General features: G+C 42.9%; 1 protein-coding gene across 2 annotated transcripts in view; it reads left to right on the top strand.

Moving 5' to 3' along the window:
- Positions 1-18,754, top strand: part of LOC307179735 (very low-density lipoprotein receptor-like) — a 125,563-nt gene that overhangs the window by 77,043 nt on the left and 29,766 nt on the right. The gene's annotated exons all lie outside the window — the stretch shown is intronic.

Raw genomic sequence — 18,754 nt, forward strand, 5'->3', positions numbered from 1 at the left:
TGTTAGCATTTGCCTTACGTGTTGAGGTGCTCCTGGGTTGGGTGCGTAAACATTTATAATTGTTATATCTTCTTCTTGGATTGATCTTGTGATCTTTATGTGGTGTCCCTCCTTATCTCCTGTAACAGTCTTTATTTTAAAGTCTATTTGATCGGATATGAGTATTGCTACTCCAGCTTTCTTTTGCTGTCCATTTTCATGGAATAACTTTTTCCATCCCTTCACCTTCATTCTGTATGTGTCCCTAGGTCTGAAGTGGGTCTCTTGTAGACAGCATATACATGGGTCTTGTTTTTATATCCATTCAGCCAGTCTGTGTCTTTTGGTTGGGGCATTTAATCCATTTACATTCAAGGTTATTATCGATATGTATGTTTCTGTTACCATTTTTTTAATTGTTTTGGGTTTGTTTTTGTGGGTCTTTTTCTTCTCTTGTGTTTCCCACCTAGAGAAGTTTCTTTAGCATTTGTTGTAAAGCTGGTTTGGTGGTGCTGAATTCTCTTAGCTTTTGCTTGTCTGTAAAGGTTTTAATTTCTCTGTCGAATCTGAATGAGATCCTTGCTGGGTAGAGTTATCTTGGTTGTAGGTTCTTCTCTTTCATCACTTTAAGTATATCCTGCCACTCCTTTCTGGCTCGCAGAGTTTCCTCCGAAAAATCAGCTGATAACCTTATGGGGACTCCTTTGTATGTTATTTTTTGTTTTTCCCTTGTTGCTTTTAATATTTTTTCTTTAAATTTAAATTTTGTTAGTTTGATTAAAATGTGTCTTGGTGTGTTTCTCCTAGGGTTTATCCTGTATGGGACTCTCTATGCTCCCTGGACTTGGGTGACTATTTCCTTTCCCATGTTAGGGAAGTTTTCGACTCTAATCTCTTCAAATATTTTCTCAGACCCTTTCTTTTCCTCTTCTTCTTCTGGGACCCCTATAATTCGAATGCTGGTGCATTTAGTGTTGTCCCCGAGGTCTCTGAGATTGTCTTCAATTCTTTTCATTCTTTTTTCTTTACTCTGCTCCTTGGCAGTTATTTCCACCATTTCGTCTTCCAGCTCACTTATTCGGTCTTCTGCTTCAGTTATTCTGTTATTGATTTCTTCTAGTGTATTTTTCATTGCAGCTATTGTGTTGTTCATCTCTGTTTGTTTGTTCTTTAGTTCTTCTAGATCTTTGTTAAACATTTCTTGTATTTTGTCAATCCGTGCCTCCATTCTATTTCCAATATTCTGGATCATCTTTACTATCTTTACTCTGAATTCTTTTTCAGGTAGTTTGCCTATTTCCTCTTCATTTATTTGGTCTTGTAAGTTTTTACCTTGCTCCTTCATCTGTGACATATTTGCTGTCTTATTTATTTATTTAATTGTGTCCCTGTCTTACTGGTTGTTTGGCCTGAGGTTTCCAACACTGGAGCGTGTTGGCTGTTGGGTAGAGCTGGGTCTTCATGCTGAGATGAGGACCTCTGTGAGACCTCATTCCAATGAATATTCCCTGGGGTCTGAGGTCCTCTGTTAGTCCAGTGGTCACGGCACAGAGCTCCTACCACAGGAGCTTTGGCCCGACCCCTGGCTCATGAACCAAGATCCCACAAGCTGCATGGGGTGGCAAAAAAAAAACAAAAACAGAGAACAATAACAAAGTAAAAAATAAAGTTAGACTAGGAAAATAACAGATATGTTAGAAAGAATATAAAAATAAAAATATAGATGAATCAACAACTGGAAGGTACAACAGTACCACAATAGTAAAAAAAAAAAAAAAAAGAGGAGGAGGGAAAAGAGAAAAGAAAAGCGGGGTGGGGGTGGGGGGGGGAAGGCCTTGGCTGTGGAGGGCAGGGCCTAAGCAAGGGTGTGGTTTGGGCAGTGGGCGGGGCCTATGCTCAGGACCCACAGGGCTGGAAAAGGCCCTGGGGGCTGTGGGGGGTGGGGCTTAGGCTCAAGGAACAGAAGGGGCCCAGGCGTGGCCCCACCCCTGGTCTCAGAGGGCAGGGGACCTCACTTGGGAGCCCTGCAGGCTTCCTGGGCTCGAGTGGGCAGAGCAAATGCTCTCCGCTCCTCTGCTGCTCCTCCGGTCCCGGAGGGCCCCTCGCACCTGCCTCTCCTGTTCTCCCCTCAGCCTCTCTCCTATGTCCCCAAGGACCCACACGGCCTGGAGGGGGCTTTGGAGAGCAGGGGACCGGCCTGGGAGCTCAGCAGGCTCCCTGTACCCGAGTGGGCGGGGCAGTCACCCTCTGCTCCTCCTGCCTACTTCTCCTGATCTCCTTGGCCTCAGGGGTGCCAATCCTGTCCGGCCTCCACTTCTCCCTCCTCTTCCCCGCACGTCCTGCTGGTTCACTTGGGGGTTCCCTCCCGTCTCCTTGGGCATCAGGGTCCCCCACCAGCAGCCAGCAGGTGCCCTAGTTGTGGGAAGACCCGCATCTTCCCACACCGCCATCTTGACTCCTCCCCCTAGATCTCTTAACTGAGACTTATTTCTACAACTGAGGAGATGTGGCAGATGGAGCTTCCTGCTACATTGGTTTTTTCCCCCAACTTTCTACTAATTTAGTATGAACAGACCTCCAGCAAGCCTTTTCTATCTAAAAACATGTCCAGACAGTGACCAGAGCCCATATGGGGTTGGAAAACGGGAATGCTAGGAAGGAATGGGGAGGAAATTTTACTTGTTGCTTATTATATGTCTGTATTACTTAATTTTTTTATAGAAATGTGTTATATATGTGTAATTACATTAAAACAAGCCGTCAAAACAATTATCTAAATCACCATGTGGTGAGCAGTCAGTCTAACCCTCGTTTTCTAGGTTTGGGCAATACTCTTTACTACATTTGCAAGTCTTTCTGGTAACCAGTGTGAGGCAGGAAAGGTGTGAGCCTTGATATTTACTAGCAAGTGCCCCTGTTTCCTCCATCCCCCCACGGGACTGTGCAGGAAAATAGGCTAGAATGAGACTTCGAAAAGCATGACATCTCAGACTGGAGTTGATCTTCCTGGCCACCAGGTGACGCTTGTGTGTCTCTGCAGGGAAAGAGATTTGAGTAACAATCTAGACAGTAATTTTTAGAAATTCAGGATATTTAACAAATCACCAGATTATCTCATGCAGAAATGGAGTATAGGTGCTTCTTGACACGTTTTTATAAACAGATCAAAAAATTTTACCTTGGTAAGAAATTCTGTTTTCTCCTCAATTAAGATGACATTCTGATTTCATTCTGAAGATCCTCATATCTAAATTCTAAAGTTATAGTTAAGATTGTAGGCATTAGGTTAACAATCAAAAAGTGCAGAGTGGGACTTCCCTGGTAGTGCAGTTGTTAAGAATCCACCTGCCAATGCAAGGGACATGGGTTAGAGCCCTGGTCCGGGAAGATCCCAGATGCCGTGGAGAAACTAAGCCCATGTACAACTATTGAGCCTGTGCTCTAGAGCCCGTTGGCCACAACTACTGAAGCCTGCCTGCCTAGAGCCCATGCTCCATAACAAGAGAAGCCACCGCAATGAGAAGCCCGCACACTGCAGTGAAAAGTAGCCCCTGCTCACCACAACTAGAGAAAGCCCGTGCACAGCAATGAAGACCCACTGCAGCCAAAAATAAATAAATAAAAAATGTGCATGGTGTATGCATATTCACTTCACTCCAAATTGTAGGTTGACCCCATGCAGGTAAAAAGTCAGACATATCTCAGACTTTACCTCCCCTGCAGGATAACTGAAAAACATTTGATTCCTTCCTAACTCTGGGTTACATCGCAAAACAATATTCTATCAATTTAATACATCATAATGACACAAAATTCAGGGCCAACCAATTCTTGGCTTTTCACAGCACTTGAGAGTGATTCCAGCACACTTAGCCTCACACCCTTTTTTAACCTCCCTAATGTGTGTCTGTGTCTTAAGACACATACACAAATGTATGAATCATAATAGCAAAATAACTGGAAATAATGCACGTCTATCAACACTAGAACAAATTTAAAAATTGTGGTAAGCTCATAAAATGGAATACTATACAACAAGGAAAATGAATAAGATATAATATTGATTGAAATACGACAAGCACAAAATATATATCATGTGATTCCATTTATATAAATTAAAAAACAGGCAGAATTAATCAGTGGTTTTAGAAGTCAGGGTAGTAGTTACATTTGGGGAGGAGGTGAGGGTAGTAATTTGGAAGGAGAATGGAGGGATTTCTGGGTACTAGTTGTGTTCTACTGCTTTACCCAGATATCTTCATTTTGTGATAGTTCATTAAAGCTGTACATTTATCCTTTGTACACTTCTCTTTCTGTTTTTATTTTATATTGGAGTATAGTTGATTTACAATGTTGTATTAGTTTCAGGCGTACAGCTAAGTGATTCATTTATACATATACATATATCCATTCTTTTTCAGATTCTTTTTCCATATAGGTTATTGCAGAGTATCAAATAGAGTTCCCTGTGCTGTACAGTAGGTCCTTGTTGATTGTCTTATTTTATACATAGTAGTGTGTATATATGTTAATCGCAAATTCCTAATTTATTCCTACCCACCTCCAACCTTTCCCCTTTGGTAACCATAAATTTGTTTTTGAAGTCTATGAGTCTGTTTCTGTTTTGTAAGTTCATTTGTATCTTTTTTTTTAGATTCCACATATAAGTGATGTCATGATATTTGTCTTTCTCCATCCATGTTGCTACAAGTGGCATTATTTCATTCTTCTTTATGGCTGAGAAATATCCCATTGTATATATGTACCACATCTTCTTTATCCATTTCTCTGTTGATGGAAATTTAGGTTGCTTCCATGTCTTGGCTATTGTAAATAGTGCTGCAGTGGACACTTGGGTGCCTGTATCTTTTTAAAAATATTTTTATTGGAATATAGTTGATTTACACTGTTGTGTTAGTTTCAGGTGTACAGCAAAGTGAATCAGTTACACATATACGTATATCCACTATTTTTTAGATTCTTTTCCCATATAGGCCATTACAGAGTATTGAGTAGAGTTCCCTGTGCTATACAGTATGTCCTTATTATTTACCTGTTTTATATATAGTAGTGTTTATATGTCAGTCTTAGTCTCCCAATTTATCCTTCTCCCCTTTTCCCCCGGTAACAATAAGTTTATTTTCTACATCTGTAACTTTATTTCTGTTTTGTAGATAAGTTCATTTGTACCCCCTTTTTTTTAGATTCCACATATAAGTGATATTGTGATATTTGTCTTTCTCTGACTTCACTCAGTATAACGATCTCTAGGTCCATCCATGTTGCTACAAATGGCATTATTTTGTTCTTTTTTATGGCTGAGTAATATTCCATTGTATATATGGACCACATTTTCTTTATCCATTCCTCTGTTGATGGATGTTTACATTGCTTCCATGTCCTGGCTATTGTAAATAGTGCTGCAATGAACATTGGGGTGCATGTATCTTTTTGAATTCTGGTTTTCTCCGAATATATGCCCAGGAGTGGGATTGCTGGATCATAGGGTAGCTCTATTTTTAGTTATTTTATGAACCTGCATACTGTTCTCCCTAGTGGCTGTATCAATTTACATTCCCACCAACAGTGTAGGAGGGTTCCCTTTTCTCCACACCCTCTCCAGCATTTATTGTTTGTAGATTTTTTGATGAGGCCGTTCTGACTGGTGTGAGGTGATACCTCATTGTAGTTTTAATTTGCATTTCTCTAATAATTATTGATGTTGAGCATCTTCTCACGTGCTTTTTCGTTATTTGCATGTCTTCTGTGGAGAAACGTCTATTGAGATCTGCCCAGTTTTTGACTGGGTCGTTTGTTTTTTTGATATTGAGCTGCATGAGCTGTTTGTATATTTTGGAGATTAATCCCTTGTCAGTTACTTCATTTGCAAATATTTTCTCCCACTCTAAGGGTTGTCTTTTCGTTTTGTTTATGGTTTTCTTTGCTGAGCAAAAGCTTTTAAGTTTAATTAGGTCCCATTTGTTTATTTTTATCTTCATTACTTGAGGAGGTGGATCCAAAAAGATACTGCTGAGATTTATGTCAAAGATTGTTCTTCCTGTGTTTTCTTCCAAGAGTTTTATAGTATCTGGACTTACATTTACGTCTTTAATCCATTTTGAGTTTATTTTTGTGTATGGTATTAGAGTATGTTCTAATTTCATTCTTTTACATGTAGCTGTCCAGTTTTCCCAGCACCACTTATTGAAGAGACTGTCTTTTCTCCATTGTGTAGTCTTGTCTCCTTTGTCATAGATTTTTTTTTTTTAATATCTTTATAGGGGTATAATTGCTTTACAATGGTGTGTTAGTTTCTGCTTTATAACAAAGTGAATCAGTTATACATATACATATGTTCCCATATCTCTTCCCTCTTCCTTTGTCATAGATTAATTGACCATAGGTGTGTGGTTTTATTTCTGGGCTTTCTATCCTGTTCCATTCATCTATATTTCTGTTTTAGCTCCAGTACCGTACTGTTTTGATTACTGTAGCTTTGTAGTATAATCTGAAGCCAGGGAATTGATTCCTCCAGCTCTGTTTTTCTTTCTCAGGATTGCTTTGGCTATTTGGGGCCTTTTGTGTTTCCAAACAGATTGTAAAAATGTTTTGTTTTAATTCTGTGAAAAATGCCATTGGCAATTTGATAGAAATTGCATTGACTCTGTAGATAGCTTTGGGTAGTATAGTCATTTTGATAATATTGATTCTTCCAGTCCAGTAACATGGTATATTTCTCCATCTGTTTGTCATCGTTTATTTCTTTCATCAGTGTCTTATAGTCTTCTGAGTACAGGTATTTTGCCTCCTTAGGTACGTTTATTCCCAGGTATTTTATTCTTTTTGATGGGATGATAAATGTGATTGTTTCCTTAATTTCTCTTTCTGATCTTTTGTTCTTAGTGTATAGGAATGCAAGAGATTTCTGTGTATTAATTTTGTATCCTCCAGCTTTACTGTAGCTCATCAATGAATTTGGTAGTTTTCTGGTAGCATCTTCAGGATTTTCTATGTATAGTATCATGTGACCTGCAAACAGAGACAGTTTTACTTCTTCTTTTCCAATTTGGATTCCTTTTTTTTCTTTTTCTTCTCTGATTGCCATGGCTAGGAGTTCCAAAACTATGTTGAATAAAAGTGGTGAGAGTGGACATCCTTGTCTCATTCCTGATCTTAGAGGAAATGCTTTCAGTTTTTCACAATTGAGAATGATGTTTGCAGTGGGTTTGTCGTATGTGGCCCTTATTATGTTGAGGTAGGTTCCCTCTGTGCCCACTTTCCGGAGAGTTTTTATCGTAAGTGTTGTTGAATTTTTTGAGAAGCTTTTTCTGCATCTTTCGAGATGATCATGTGGTTTTTGTCTTTTGTTGATGTGGTGTATCACACTGATTGATTTGTGGATATTGAAGAATCCTTGCATCCCTGGGACAAATCTCACTTGATCATGGTGTATGATCCTTTTAATGTATTGTTGGATTCGGTTTGCTTGTATTGTGTCCCAGCTGTCTGTCCCAGCTGATCTCTCTGCTGGTGAGGGAGGCTTTCCCCGGGTATGGGAGTCTCATCTGTTCTTCAGCTCCCCACCAGGGGTGCAGGTCCTTTCCCATGCTGCCCGGCTGTGTGAGGATTTTTCTTGTGCTTTTAGGTTTCTAAGGTCTTTTGCTAGTGTTCAGCAGGTGGTCTGTGAGAATTGTTCCATTTGTAGATGTAGTCTTTTTTTTTTTTTTGGCGGTACGCGGGCCTCTCACTGTTGTGGCCTCTCCCGTTGCGGAGCACAGGCTCCGGACGTGCAGGCTCAGCAGCCATGGCTCACGGGCCCAGCCGGTCTGCAGCATGTGGGATCCTCCCAGACCGGGGCACGAACCCACGTCTCCTGCATCGGCAGGCAGACTCTCAACCACTGCGCCACCAGGGAAGCCCTGTGGATGTATTCTTGATGTACTTGTGGGGAGAGGTGAACTCCATGTCCTCCTTTTCCACCATCTTGACTCTTCCCCCTGTTAAACATTTCTTGTATCTTCTCTGTCTGTGCCTCCATTCTTTTCCTGAGATCTTGGATTCTCTTTACTGTCATTACTCTGAATTCTTTTTCAGGCAGATTGCCTATCTCCACTTCATTTAGTTGTTCTTCTGGGTTTTTATCTTGTTCCTTCACCTGGAACAAGACAGCAGATACTTTTCTGCTGTCTCATTTTGTCTGACTTTCCGTGTTTGTGGTCTCCTTTTCATAGGGTGCAGGATCATACTTCCTCTTGCTTCTGGTGTCTGCCCCCTTGTGGGTGAGGTTGGTCCAGGGCCTTGTGCAGGCTTCCTAGTGAAAGGGACTGGTGCCTGCCCACTGGTGGGTGGAGCTGGGCCTGTCCCTCTGGTGGGCAGGACCATGTCAAGGCCTGTATTTAGAGGTGGCTGTGAGCTCAGGAAGACTTTAGACAGCCTGTCTGCTGATGGGTGGGGCTGTTTTCTCTCCCTGCCCCTGCTGGTTGTTTGGCCTGAGGTGTCCCAGCACTGGAGTCTGCCGGCTGTTGGGTGAGGCCAGGTCTCGGTGCCAAAATGGTGACCTCTGGGAGACCTCACACTGATAAGTGTTCCCTAGGGCCTGTACCACCAGTGTCCTTGCCTCCACAGTGAGTCATAGCGAACCCTTACCTCCCCAGGAGAGTCTCCAAGACCCACATGTAGATCTAGCCCAGGCTTCTGTGGAGTCACTGTTTTGTGCTGGGTCCCAGTGCATGTGAAACCCTGTGTGTGCTCTGCAAGGGTGGAATCTGTTCCCCAGTCCCGTGGCGCCCCTGCATTCAAGCCTCGCCGGCCTTCAAAGTCAAGTGCTCTGGGGGCTCCTTCTCCCAATGCCAGACCCTCAGTCTGGGGAGCCTGATGTTCGGCTCAGAACTCTCACTCCTGTGGGAGAACTTCTGCCATATAATTATTTTCCAGTCTGTGGGTCGCCCACTTGGTGGGTATGGGATTTGTTTATATTGTGAAAGTGCTGCTCCTACCATTTTGTTGTGGCTTCTTCTTTGTCTTTGGATGTGAATATCTTTTTTGGTAGGTTCCAGTCTTTTTTATCAATGTTTGTTCAGCAGTTAGTTGTGATTTTGGTGTTTTCGTGAGAGGAGGTGAGCTCAAGTCCTTCTGCTCCACCGTCTTGTCCAGAATCCTGTACACTTTCCTATATGTGCGTTATACTTTGAATTTAAAAGTCTAAAATACGTAAATAATTTTTTCCTAATACCTATGAACCACCCAGAGATTTAAAATCAACAGGCATAAGATTTTAGTATTTATATGTTGTATACATAGTAAAAGTTCAACAAATAGCATATTGATTGATTTCATCTAATTAAAGCTATTTTGATACCAGACTGAATTTTTTTTCTGGCCATGGATATTTTGTTATAAACTTTTGAGTGCAGGAATAACATTGGTTAGGTCTAAAGTGAGGCAGCCTTTTGTGATCTGTCATGTATGAAAAAATCTGGTTGAAATGAGTGTTTGATAAGGGATGCTTTCCATTGGATAAAGTCCTAGCTCTTTCTCGTGCCTTTGTGATTTGACACCCACCTACCACCTCAGCCTCATCTAGACCTACTTCTCCCCTTACCCACCTTCCTTCTGGCCACACCATAAGCAATACAAAATTCCCTGTGGTTCTCTGATCCCACGTTGATCAGTCTGCCTGGACCACTGCCCACACCCATTTTTTTCGCCGGTCCAGTCCTAGTCTCTATCAATTCTCCATTTAGTTTTCATTCTTCGTTTACTTCACAGTGGCCATATACTCCCCAGTCAGCACAGCCCACCCTGAAACACTGATCATACACATAACACATTTGCAGACGTATCTGTCTTTCCTACCAAACTGTAAGTGTAAAAGGAGTCGATACAAGTATTCCAAATACCTGTAACGGTTCTGGGCACATGGTAGATGCTAATAAGTATTGTTGGAACCAAAGATCTAACTGTGAAAATAGTACTCTCTCTCATTCTCCACACAGCAGGGAGCCACTGGGAGCATATGCCTCCCTTGCTTTAAACTCTCCAACAGCTTCCCAAACCAACTCACAGAAAATCCAGGGTCCTTACTGTGGCCTATAAATATTATGTAATCTGGTCCCTGCCTAATACTCTGTCCTTTGCTTCTGCTATTCTCTTTAATCCCTAAACTCTGGCCTCATTGGCCTCCTTTTTCATACCTGCACACACCAATCTCATCTCCCCTTAGGGTTTTGTACTTACTCCTTCCTCTGTCTGCAGTGGCGCCCTCACAGTGTCATCCTGGCTGCTGCGGTGGCAGCCCTGAAGGGCCTTCAGGAATGCTGTGCAAGGGCATCCGGACCTGTCTGGTCCAGCAGCAGCAGGGAGGCGGCCCCGTCCTGGCACCGCTACCCACACGAAGCACGACCTCTCGTCTACTGCTCAGACGCTGGCTGGGCCGTGGGGGCCAAGGAGTCTGACTCTTAAGACTGAGCCAGCCGCTTCCCAGTGCAACGTTGCTAGAGGACCTCGTGACCAGGGGGGAAGGAGGCCGAGATGGCGCAGCTGCTGGACCACGAGCCCCGGTAGCTCTCGCAGCCTGGACGGAGCAGGCAGGACTATGGACCCAAAGGCAGCTTTCAGAAACAGAAGCTAAGGACTGCTGGCTTCAGAGGCCCCCCCAGCTTCAGCCGGCCGGTGGTGCGGAGAACTGGCCTCTTCCCCATCTGGGAGGACTTCCGGCGCGTCTAGCAGTGGACGCTGGACCACTGCCACGAGTGGAGTTCAGCCGCAGACCCCACCGGGGACCACGCCTGGCGTGGGGAGGGCTGGTGAGCCTCCTTGTCCTAGCCCCATCCAGCTTCCCCGTGGCCTTGGTGGAAGGTGCGACGGCCCCAGTAGTTCTGTACTGGGCCAGCAGGTGGAGGCGGCTGTCCCCTAACCCCGTTGGTCTCTGCTGGGCACCCAAGAGCCGCACGGACCTGGACCCGGGGCGGCACGCCCTCTGCCGCGGTCCCATGGGGCCGCGTGTGCGCCACCTTCAGGGAGCCATGGGCGTGTCTGTCCAGGCCAGAGGCTTCAAGGACTAGAGTAGGATCCAGGAAGCCTGCATATCTCCCTCCTTCCCTCAAAGGAAGCCCAGGTCTTCAGAGAAGACCGTTCACTATTCTCAGACCCTGGGATGTGAGCCTTGCCTGAGAGCTGGTTGTGATGGACTGTGTGCCGGATCAGTCCCCTTTGACCTGCCCTGTGGCCACTCTGGACTATTTAATCTAGTCTCTCCCCCGCAGTGTAGTGTTTGAAGCTTATTGAGGGCACAGACCTTACTTATATTATTCCACAAAGTCCCTTGTCGCTGTGAGAGCACCTGGCACAAAGTAGGCTCTTGCTTACAGGAAACATCCTGACACATCCTGTGAACGGGTGCAGGAAGGAAGAAATTGACACATGTCCTTTGAAGTGTGACGGGACCCAGGACTTCACCCCCTCCTCTTTTTTTTTTTTTTTTTTTTTTTGCGGTACGCGGGCCTCTCACTGTTGTGGCCTCTCCCGTTGCGGAGCACAGGCTCCGGACGCGCAGGCTCAGCGGCCATGGCTCACGGACCCAGCCGCTCCGTGGCATGTGGGATCTTCCCGGACCGGGGCACGAACCCGTGTCCCCTGCATCGGCAGGCGGACTCTCAACCACTGCGCCACCAGGGAAGCCCCCCTCCCCTCTTTTAGTATAAAAGAAGCCTGAGTTCTACCTCCGGGAAGATGGTTCTTTGGGATGCTAGTCTGCTGTCTTCTCAGCCTTCGGACTTTCCAGATAAAGTTGGTATTCCTTGCCCAACAACAGTAAAAAGTGCTGTCTCACTTAGATCTAGATTTTCTAACCATCTGACATTCTTAACCTTCATATATTGTCAACAATATGGTACAGAAGTAGCATAAGACTCTGTAAAATTAAGAATGAGAGTAACTTGACTTCATGAAATTTCTGTTTCCCCAGAGACCCCATTGATCTCTCAGTTTTAAAAATGAAACCAACTTAATAGTAACATGAAATCACTTGTTCATATTTATATCCAGATAGGCAGTCATTCTAGAGGTATTTATTGAGTAACTAGTACACATATGACGTGCTAGAATCATTCAGATGTGTTGGCTTGGGATGGGAGGAGGATTTAAAAAAATTTTTTATTCAAGTATAGTTGATTTACAGTGTTGTGTTAATTTCTGCTGTACAGCAAAGTGATTCAGTTATACATATATAGACATTTTTTTAATATTCTTTTCTGTTATGGTTTATCATAGGATATTGAGTATAGTTCTCTGTGCTACACTGTAGGACCTTGTTGTTTATCCATGCTATATATAAAACCTTACATCTGCTAACCCCAACTTCCCACTCCATCCCTCCCCCAACCCCCTCCCCTTTCACAGCCCAACCACCAGTCTGTTCTCTGTGTCCATGATTCTGTTTTGTAGATAGGTTCGTTTGTGTCATATTTTAGATTCCACATAAGTGATATCATATGGTCTTTTTTTTTCTGACTGACTTCACTTAGTACGATAATTTCTAGTTTCATTCATGTTGCTGCAAATAGCATTATTTCATTCTTTTTTGTGGCTGAGTAGTGTTCCATTGTATATATGTACCACATCTTCTTTATCCATTCATCTGTCGATGGACATTTAGGTTGTTTCCATGTCTTGGCTATTGTGAATAGTGCTGCTAAGAACATAGGGGTGCATGTATCTTTTGGGATTAGAGTTTTCTCTGGATATACACCCAGGAGTGGGATTGCTGGGTCATATGGTCGTTCTATTTTTGGTGTTCTCCATAGTGGCTGCACCAGCTTACATCCCCACCAACAGTGTCGTGTGCCCTTTTCTCCACATCGGGAGGATGATTTTCTTGTCTACAGTGTCTCATATTTGACAGTCTGAATGGGTTTGTGAATAGATGTTTCTGGAGTCAAGGCATAATTATTTTGAGTCTCATCTGTTGATTTGTCTTTCATTCCCTACCTTTCTTCGTTATTGTCAACTTTACGTACAAATTTCCCAACTCCAGTTACTAGAATCAATTATATCTGAAAAAGGAAGTTTTCCACCAGTTTCAGACCCACTTCCACGTGGCCTTTGCGTCATAATCCTTGTCGTCAGCCTGAATTGAATGCTGTATTAGGTCCTGAGGTTGCGGTGTACCACACACCGAGTGGCTTTAAACAGTAGGAACCTATTCTTTACATACAAAACCAGCAGAGCCATCTTCAAAGTTCATGCTGGAGTGGAGTGTCTCCAACGGAGGGGGGCCCATGATAAAAGAGAAACCCCCTTATTTACCGGGCAAGTAAGCACTGAAAAATTATAAACTGCCGTGAGGCACAGGCAGCAGGAAAAGCATAAAACACCAACATAAAGAAAAAACCTCAGGCAAACTGTTGTGATTTTGTTAAATTAACATTTGTTAGGTAGAACCTTGGTATTGAGTCAAATGATGAGCCACAGTTTAACGAAGACTGAAAGGGAAATAGAGAAGATGATTATTCCTCAGAGGTCCTGGCGGAGGCCCGTGGCAGCCTCAAGCGGCCACATGGAGAGGTAAAGGCAGGATGCAGGCAGGGTGGGAGCAGCAGGACCTGGGGCGCCTGGCTTTATTAGGGTCCACAGGTGCAGTGCTTTGCGGGTCCCGGGTTAAGGCTGGATCAGTTAATTCAAACCATAAAGAGCAGGGTTTAAGTAAGCTCCAGGGGGCTCTCGTGCACAAGTGGAGAAAGCTAGGAGGCAGGAGAGACTGTTTATCAGCGGGGTGTTGGAGAAGTCACATCAGGAACCTGACTCTGAGGCTGCCATGGAGGGCACGCACCTGTGGGAGGGCTAGTGTCAGTTCAAGGCCCCCACTGGGCACTTGGCCGCACAAATTGATGCCCAGGCAGCAGTATTATGGAGTAATTTAGTGAACCCCTCAACACAAACCAATGCCCACCCTCCAAGATAGAGCAAAGAAAAATTACCTAAACTGAAACACGAAGAGCAAAGAAAGGGAAAATAGAGCATCAGAGATACATGTGATGGTAAAGAAGAGAAAAAGAAAAATGTGTATTTGGAGATGCGTATGTATGTATATGTGTATATGTGTATGTGCATCTGTGGCATAGTTCAATACATTTACAGTGAAATACCAAGTCCAAAACACTGAATAAATTCAACTATTATTTCATGCCGAGAGAGAACAGGGAAGTTATTTAAAAATTGGGGTGCCAGGGAAGAACCTAGATCACTTACCAAAGGAACAAAAGTCAGGTTTGCATTAGACTTTCAGCAGCAACATACATGTGTGTACGTGCCTAGTATGGGGTCTGGTACTTAAGAGGAGCTCAGTCGAACGCCACTGCTCCACACCAAGAGACCTGGTTATTGCACATCTGTTTTTACTTGCCACTTAACATCCTGTCTTGGGCTTGGACATTTGAGTACAAGAGGTAATTCCTAAGTCTGGTAATTCCTAAGTCTGTTCTAACTCCACCGATGTGGAAATGTTCTTGGAACTAAAGGTATGTTTTTCTTTCACTCCTTGGCTTGCACAAGGAGTTCTTACAGCCTTTCACCTTGCCATTTTGTTTTCTTTGCTGTCCTTGCTTAAATGTGTTCTAGCATGTTCGGCTGTTCAGCAGTGATCTGTTCTGTATGTTGCTACGTCGTCATTTCTCTAGCTTCATATTCAATTTGTTGATGATAAGAAAATTCTTTTCAGGAATCTCATATACACTCCTCCTTCCCTCCTTTCCTTTTTTGGAAGAGTTTGTTGACTCTCTTGACTAATTCCAGTAATACTGGTTTACAATTAAATCAAGTGGATTAAGATTTGAAAGTCACTGAGTACACAGCAACAAAGGCATTTCAAAGAATACAGAAGGTATTATAAGCATGGGGTATATAAGCATATGAGATTTTCCCAATTTCAATGTTAGATACCATTGTTCTGTTGTGGGTTTTTTTGTTTTAATTTGGGTCTCTGTGACTTGAAACATGGGGGATAAGAAGATGCCACAGTATGAGCTTGGGTTGAAGATTATGAACATTTTAATGATCCTTGATACATAACTGCAATATTAAAGGTTGTTAGCAATTTACACTGCTCCCAAAAATATAGGGCTGAGCCCAGTTTGGCCATCTCATCATCTTGGTGAGGTGCTTAAAAATAAGTCCTAATGTTATCGCTGTAAAATGCATCCCTCCCCCAAGTGTAAAGCCTACTAAGTCAGGGAGTCACGCCAGTCACTTCCAGACCCTTCACATATCGACCTTCTTAGATGCCTTAGAACTTGGGTGGTGGTAAGGTTGAGCCAGACTGCCTGGCTTCGGTCAGTTCCACCACACATTAGCTGTGTAATCCTTTGACAAATTACTTAACTACTTAGTGTTCCCATTTCCTCATCCTTACAAGGACACTACCTACTTCACAGGACTTTTCTGAGGATTAAATGTGCGTGTTTACCACATTTTGAACGAAGTCTGTAGGCTTTTCAATATCCTACTGTGACCTGCCCCCGCCCAAAGAAAAAAAAAAGTCCTTAAGGATACTTCTAAATTTTGGTGAACAGCCAAAGGCTATTTGGAGGCAGGTCTGTAAGAGAGCTCATTTTTTAAGCCACGTCATAATGTCCTATCTATAAAAAATGCTGGCATTTAAGTGTTGGCTTAGGAAGAAAATTCATCTCATTGAGCCAGTCATTTCCCTGTGGATCGATGAGCCAGACAGTTGAGATATTGCTGTTTTGTCTGTCCTTGGTCATCTAAGTTTGCCTTATTGTCCTATTTAAATGGATCAACTTGGTACCTAAGAAAGCATCTAAATTATTTTATTACTCTTGAGCTAATTACGTGCATTATTTGTTTCTTCCCTACTCTTAAGAATCTTCTCTCAGATGAACGTTAAAACTTTGAATCTCTCCCCCACATCTCGATATTTCCCTCCTACTCTGCCTCTACTGATTTCTGCGTTGTGTTCTGGAAAGGACCCCAACTCAACGCTCTGCCTCATTCCTTCATCCTTTGTCTGAATTCATTCTTCTGTTTAACTCGTCTGCTTAGTTTATTTTATTTATTTATTTATTTTTGCTTAGTTTATTTTTACGATTCATTCACTGACTCCAAAAACTTTTATTGAATGCTTCTGTGGTGCCAGGGACTGTCTGAGGAACATATTTTAGATCTCCAGATAATTTTTGGAATTGCACGTCCTCAAATCGAAGGGCACTGGATTTGTTGTATTGTTTAGAATGTTTTTCCTCAAATGTGTAGGAGTTGACTGTCTCCTCATCTTTGTCACGTGGGAGCTCTGTTCCTTCCTGTGGGTGCTGGTGTGGTTCTGGGTGGCCTGCCTCTGCTGACTGGTGAACGCTGGAACGCCTGCCGTGTGAGCGAAGTCAGCAGCCTACTGTCTGTGCGTGAGGGCCCTCCATCCCACGTGGCTAATGAAGGTTTCATGGTCTTCTCTGGCCCAACGCCCTCATTTGGTGCTTTGGCCTGAGAACAGCTGCTGTTGCTGCCTGCTGCCCTGGCCAAGTGGGGAGAGGCCAAATGATCCAGCCGTGTCACATACAGCCTCCCCAGGGAACCTGCCCAAGTTTTCCAAGACCCTTTACCAGTCTGGGGCTCCCCTGCAGTCCTCCGTTTCTGTAAAGCTATGCTCTCCTCTGGTCTTCTATATTAGATCCCGTTTCCATATCTCAAAAATTCCTCAAAAAGCATTGACTTTAGTTTTGCAACGCCATTAGATTTCATTTTCTTTACTGTCATTGTTTTGAACTTGGGGAGGAAGGTAAGACGAGGTATTTGCTCAGTCTAACCATCTTTATTCAACTTCCCTTCTTAACTGGCATTTATTTCATCAACCCTGTTCAGTGGTCACCCTGTGTCTTGGAGATTGAATCTGTCTAAACTGCTGGACACTGATCTTGATACTCAGGAGAGGGTTTATGTATTTAATTCAAATATCCCCCATACATGCTATAAGCAAAGCACAAGGAAAGTGCTACGGATTCAGGGTTTTAGCTGAGTGAAGGCATTCAAGTTGATCTCGAGAAACAGGAAGAACTGGACATGTAGAGACAGGTGTATAAGAAAAGAAGATCAACCACCAGCCACCTTGGCTTGAAATATGGAATTCACGACAGAACTTAGTCACTTCAAGTGTTAAGGGAAAAAAAAAGTCAGATTCTTCCCCCTCCTTCTTTTTCTGATAATCTGGATGGAAAGTGCAGTAGGAAAAAGATTTCCAGAGATTAAAAAGAAAAAAAATCTATAGACAGAATAACTATCAGAGATCATTTACCACAAAACTAGGGTCAAATGATAAAACCCATGAATTTCCATTAGTGTGTGTGTGTATATAGAGAGAGACCATTTAATGCTGCTTTGTGCGTGTGTACGTGTGGACACACGCAAGTACATACCACGGATGTCGATTCAGCACCAGGTAACTCCTGCTGCCGTCTGATACATATTTTGAGAACTATACAGAACTGTATAGGTAAACTCTTCATTTATACCACCCAGACACTATTTAAGCTATTTAACAGGCACTTGATAGTTTTTTATTACAAGAAAGTTCAATCTAACACTGCAGAAACTATTGATAAGGTACTTTTGGGGAATGGCCCATTCTTTGTAGAACTATTCACGATTCATGACTAGCATAATTGTGAGGGCAAATGGTGGCTCTCTATCTAGGCAGTGATTTCTGCCTTTTTAATTAAAACATTCAATATTAAATCCTAGCTGGGAAATCAGGGACTGAAAGAATCGAGGCTGTTTAGCCAAGAGGTGTCCCCAATGGGGGTAACTAAGAGCCTTATCTTTATCCTAAAAGGGACATGGATTTTTCAGAGGTTGAAAAATGTGCCTTAGAGCAGGGGTCCCAAACTTTTGGGCCCCAGGGACCAGTTTCGTGGATGACACTTTTTCCACGGACCGGGGTGGGGTGGGGGGTAGTTCAGGCGGTAACGCGAGTGATGGGGAGCGGCAGATGCAGCTTCGCTCGCCTGCAGCTCACCTCCTGCTGTGCGGCCCGGTCCCTAACAGGCCACGGACTGGTACCAGTCCGGGGGTTGGGGGACCCCTGCTTTAGAGGATGGTTCTAGGCCTAAACTTTCCTTAAGACACTTCATTGTTTGGTCAAAAGATGACCAAAAAAAAAAAAAAAGTATTTTGAAAGCTATAGCTTACATCTCACAGCACAAAACAGTAGGCAAAACTCATCTGTTCTCTACTCTGTGTAGCTTGATTCCTCTGCTGATCTTTTTTTGACATTAACCTAATCATTAAGAAAAAAAAGTATTATGAATTTAGCTTTTATTCAAAATTAAATAAGCAAAAGCAAAATTTTTAAGAAACTTTTACAAATTACTTACATAAAAGAAAGTTAAGAGGGACAGTCACAAGTCTGCAACAAATAATTACAAAAGTATCTAGGGCAGCATGAATACAGACCATGTCACAGCATGGTGATCTAACTGTGATATGAATAAGGCATAACTAACATTTGCACCAAGACGAGAATTAAAAAAAAAAAAAACCAACATACTTTAAAAGCTTAGTTCTACATTAAGCTTCTTCTCTTCCCTTAGATCCTTAATGGGTTTATACTATGTAATTTTTTTAAACAAACATATGTCAAACTATAAATTACATAGATGGGCAGTTAATGTGAAAAGCCCCCCTAAAATGTACAAACTAACTGGTACTGAACTGAGTTCTCCATTTACCTTTATGTACAGTTAAGTGTAAACCATATTTTCACAGTTTTAAG

This window comes from Stenella coeruleoalba, assembly GCF_951394435.1.
Source record: "Stenella coeruleoalba genome assembly, chromosome: 21".
NCBI classification, from domain to species: Eukaryota; Metazoa; Chordata; class Mammalia; order Artiodactyla; family Delphinidae; genus Stenella; species Stenella coeruleoalba.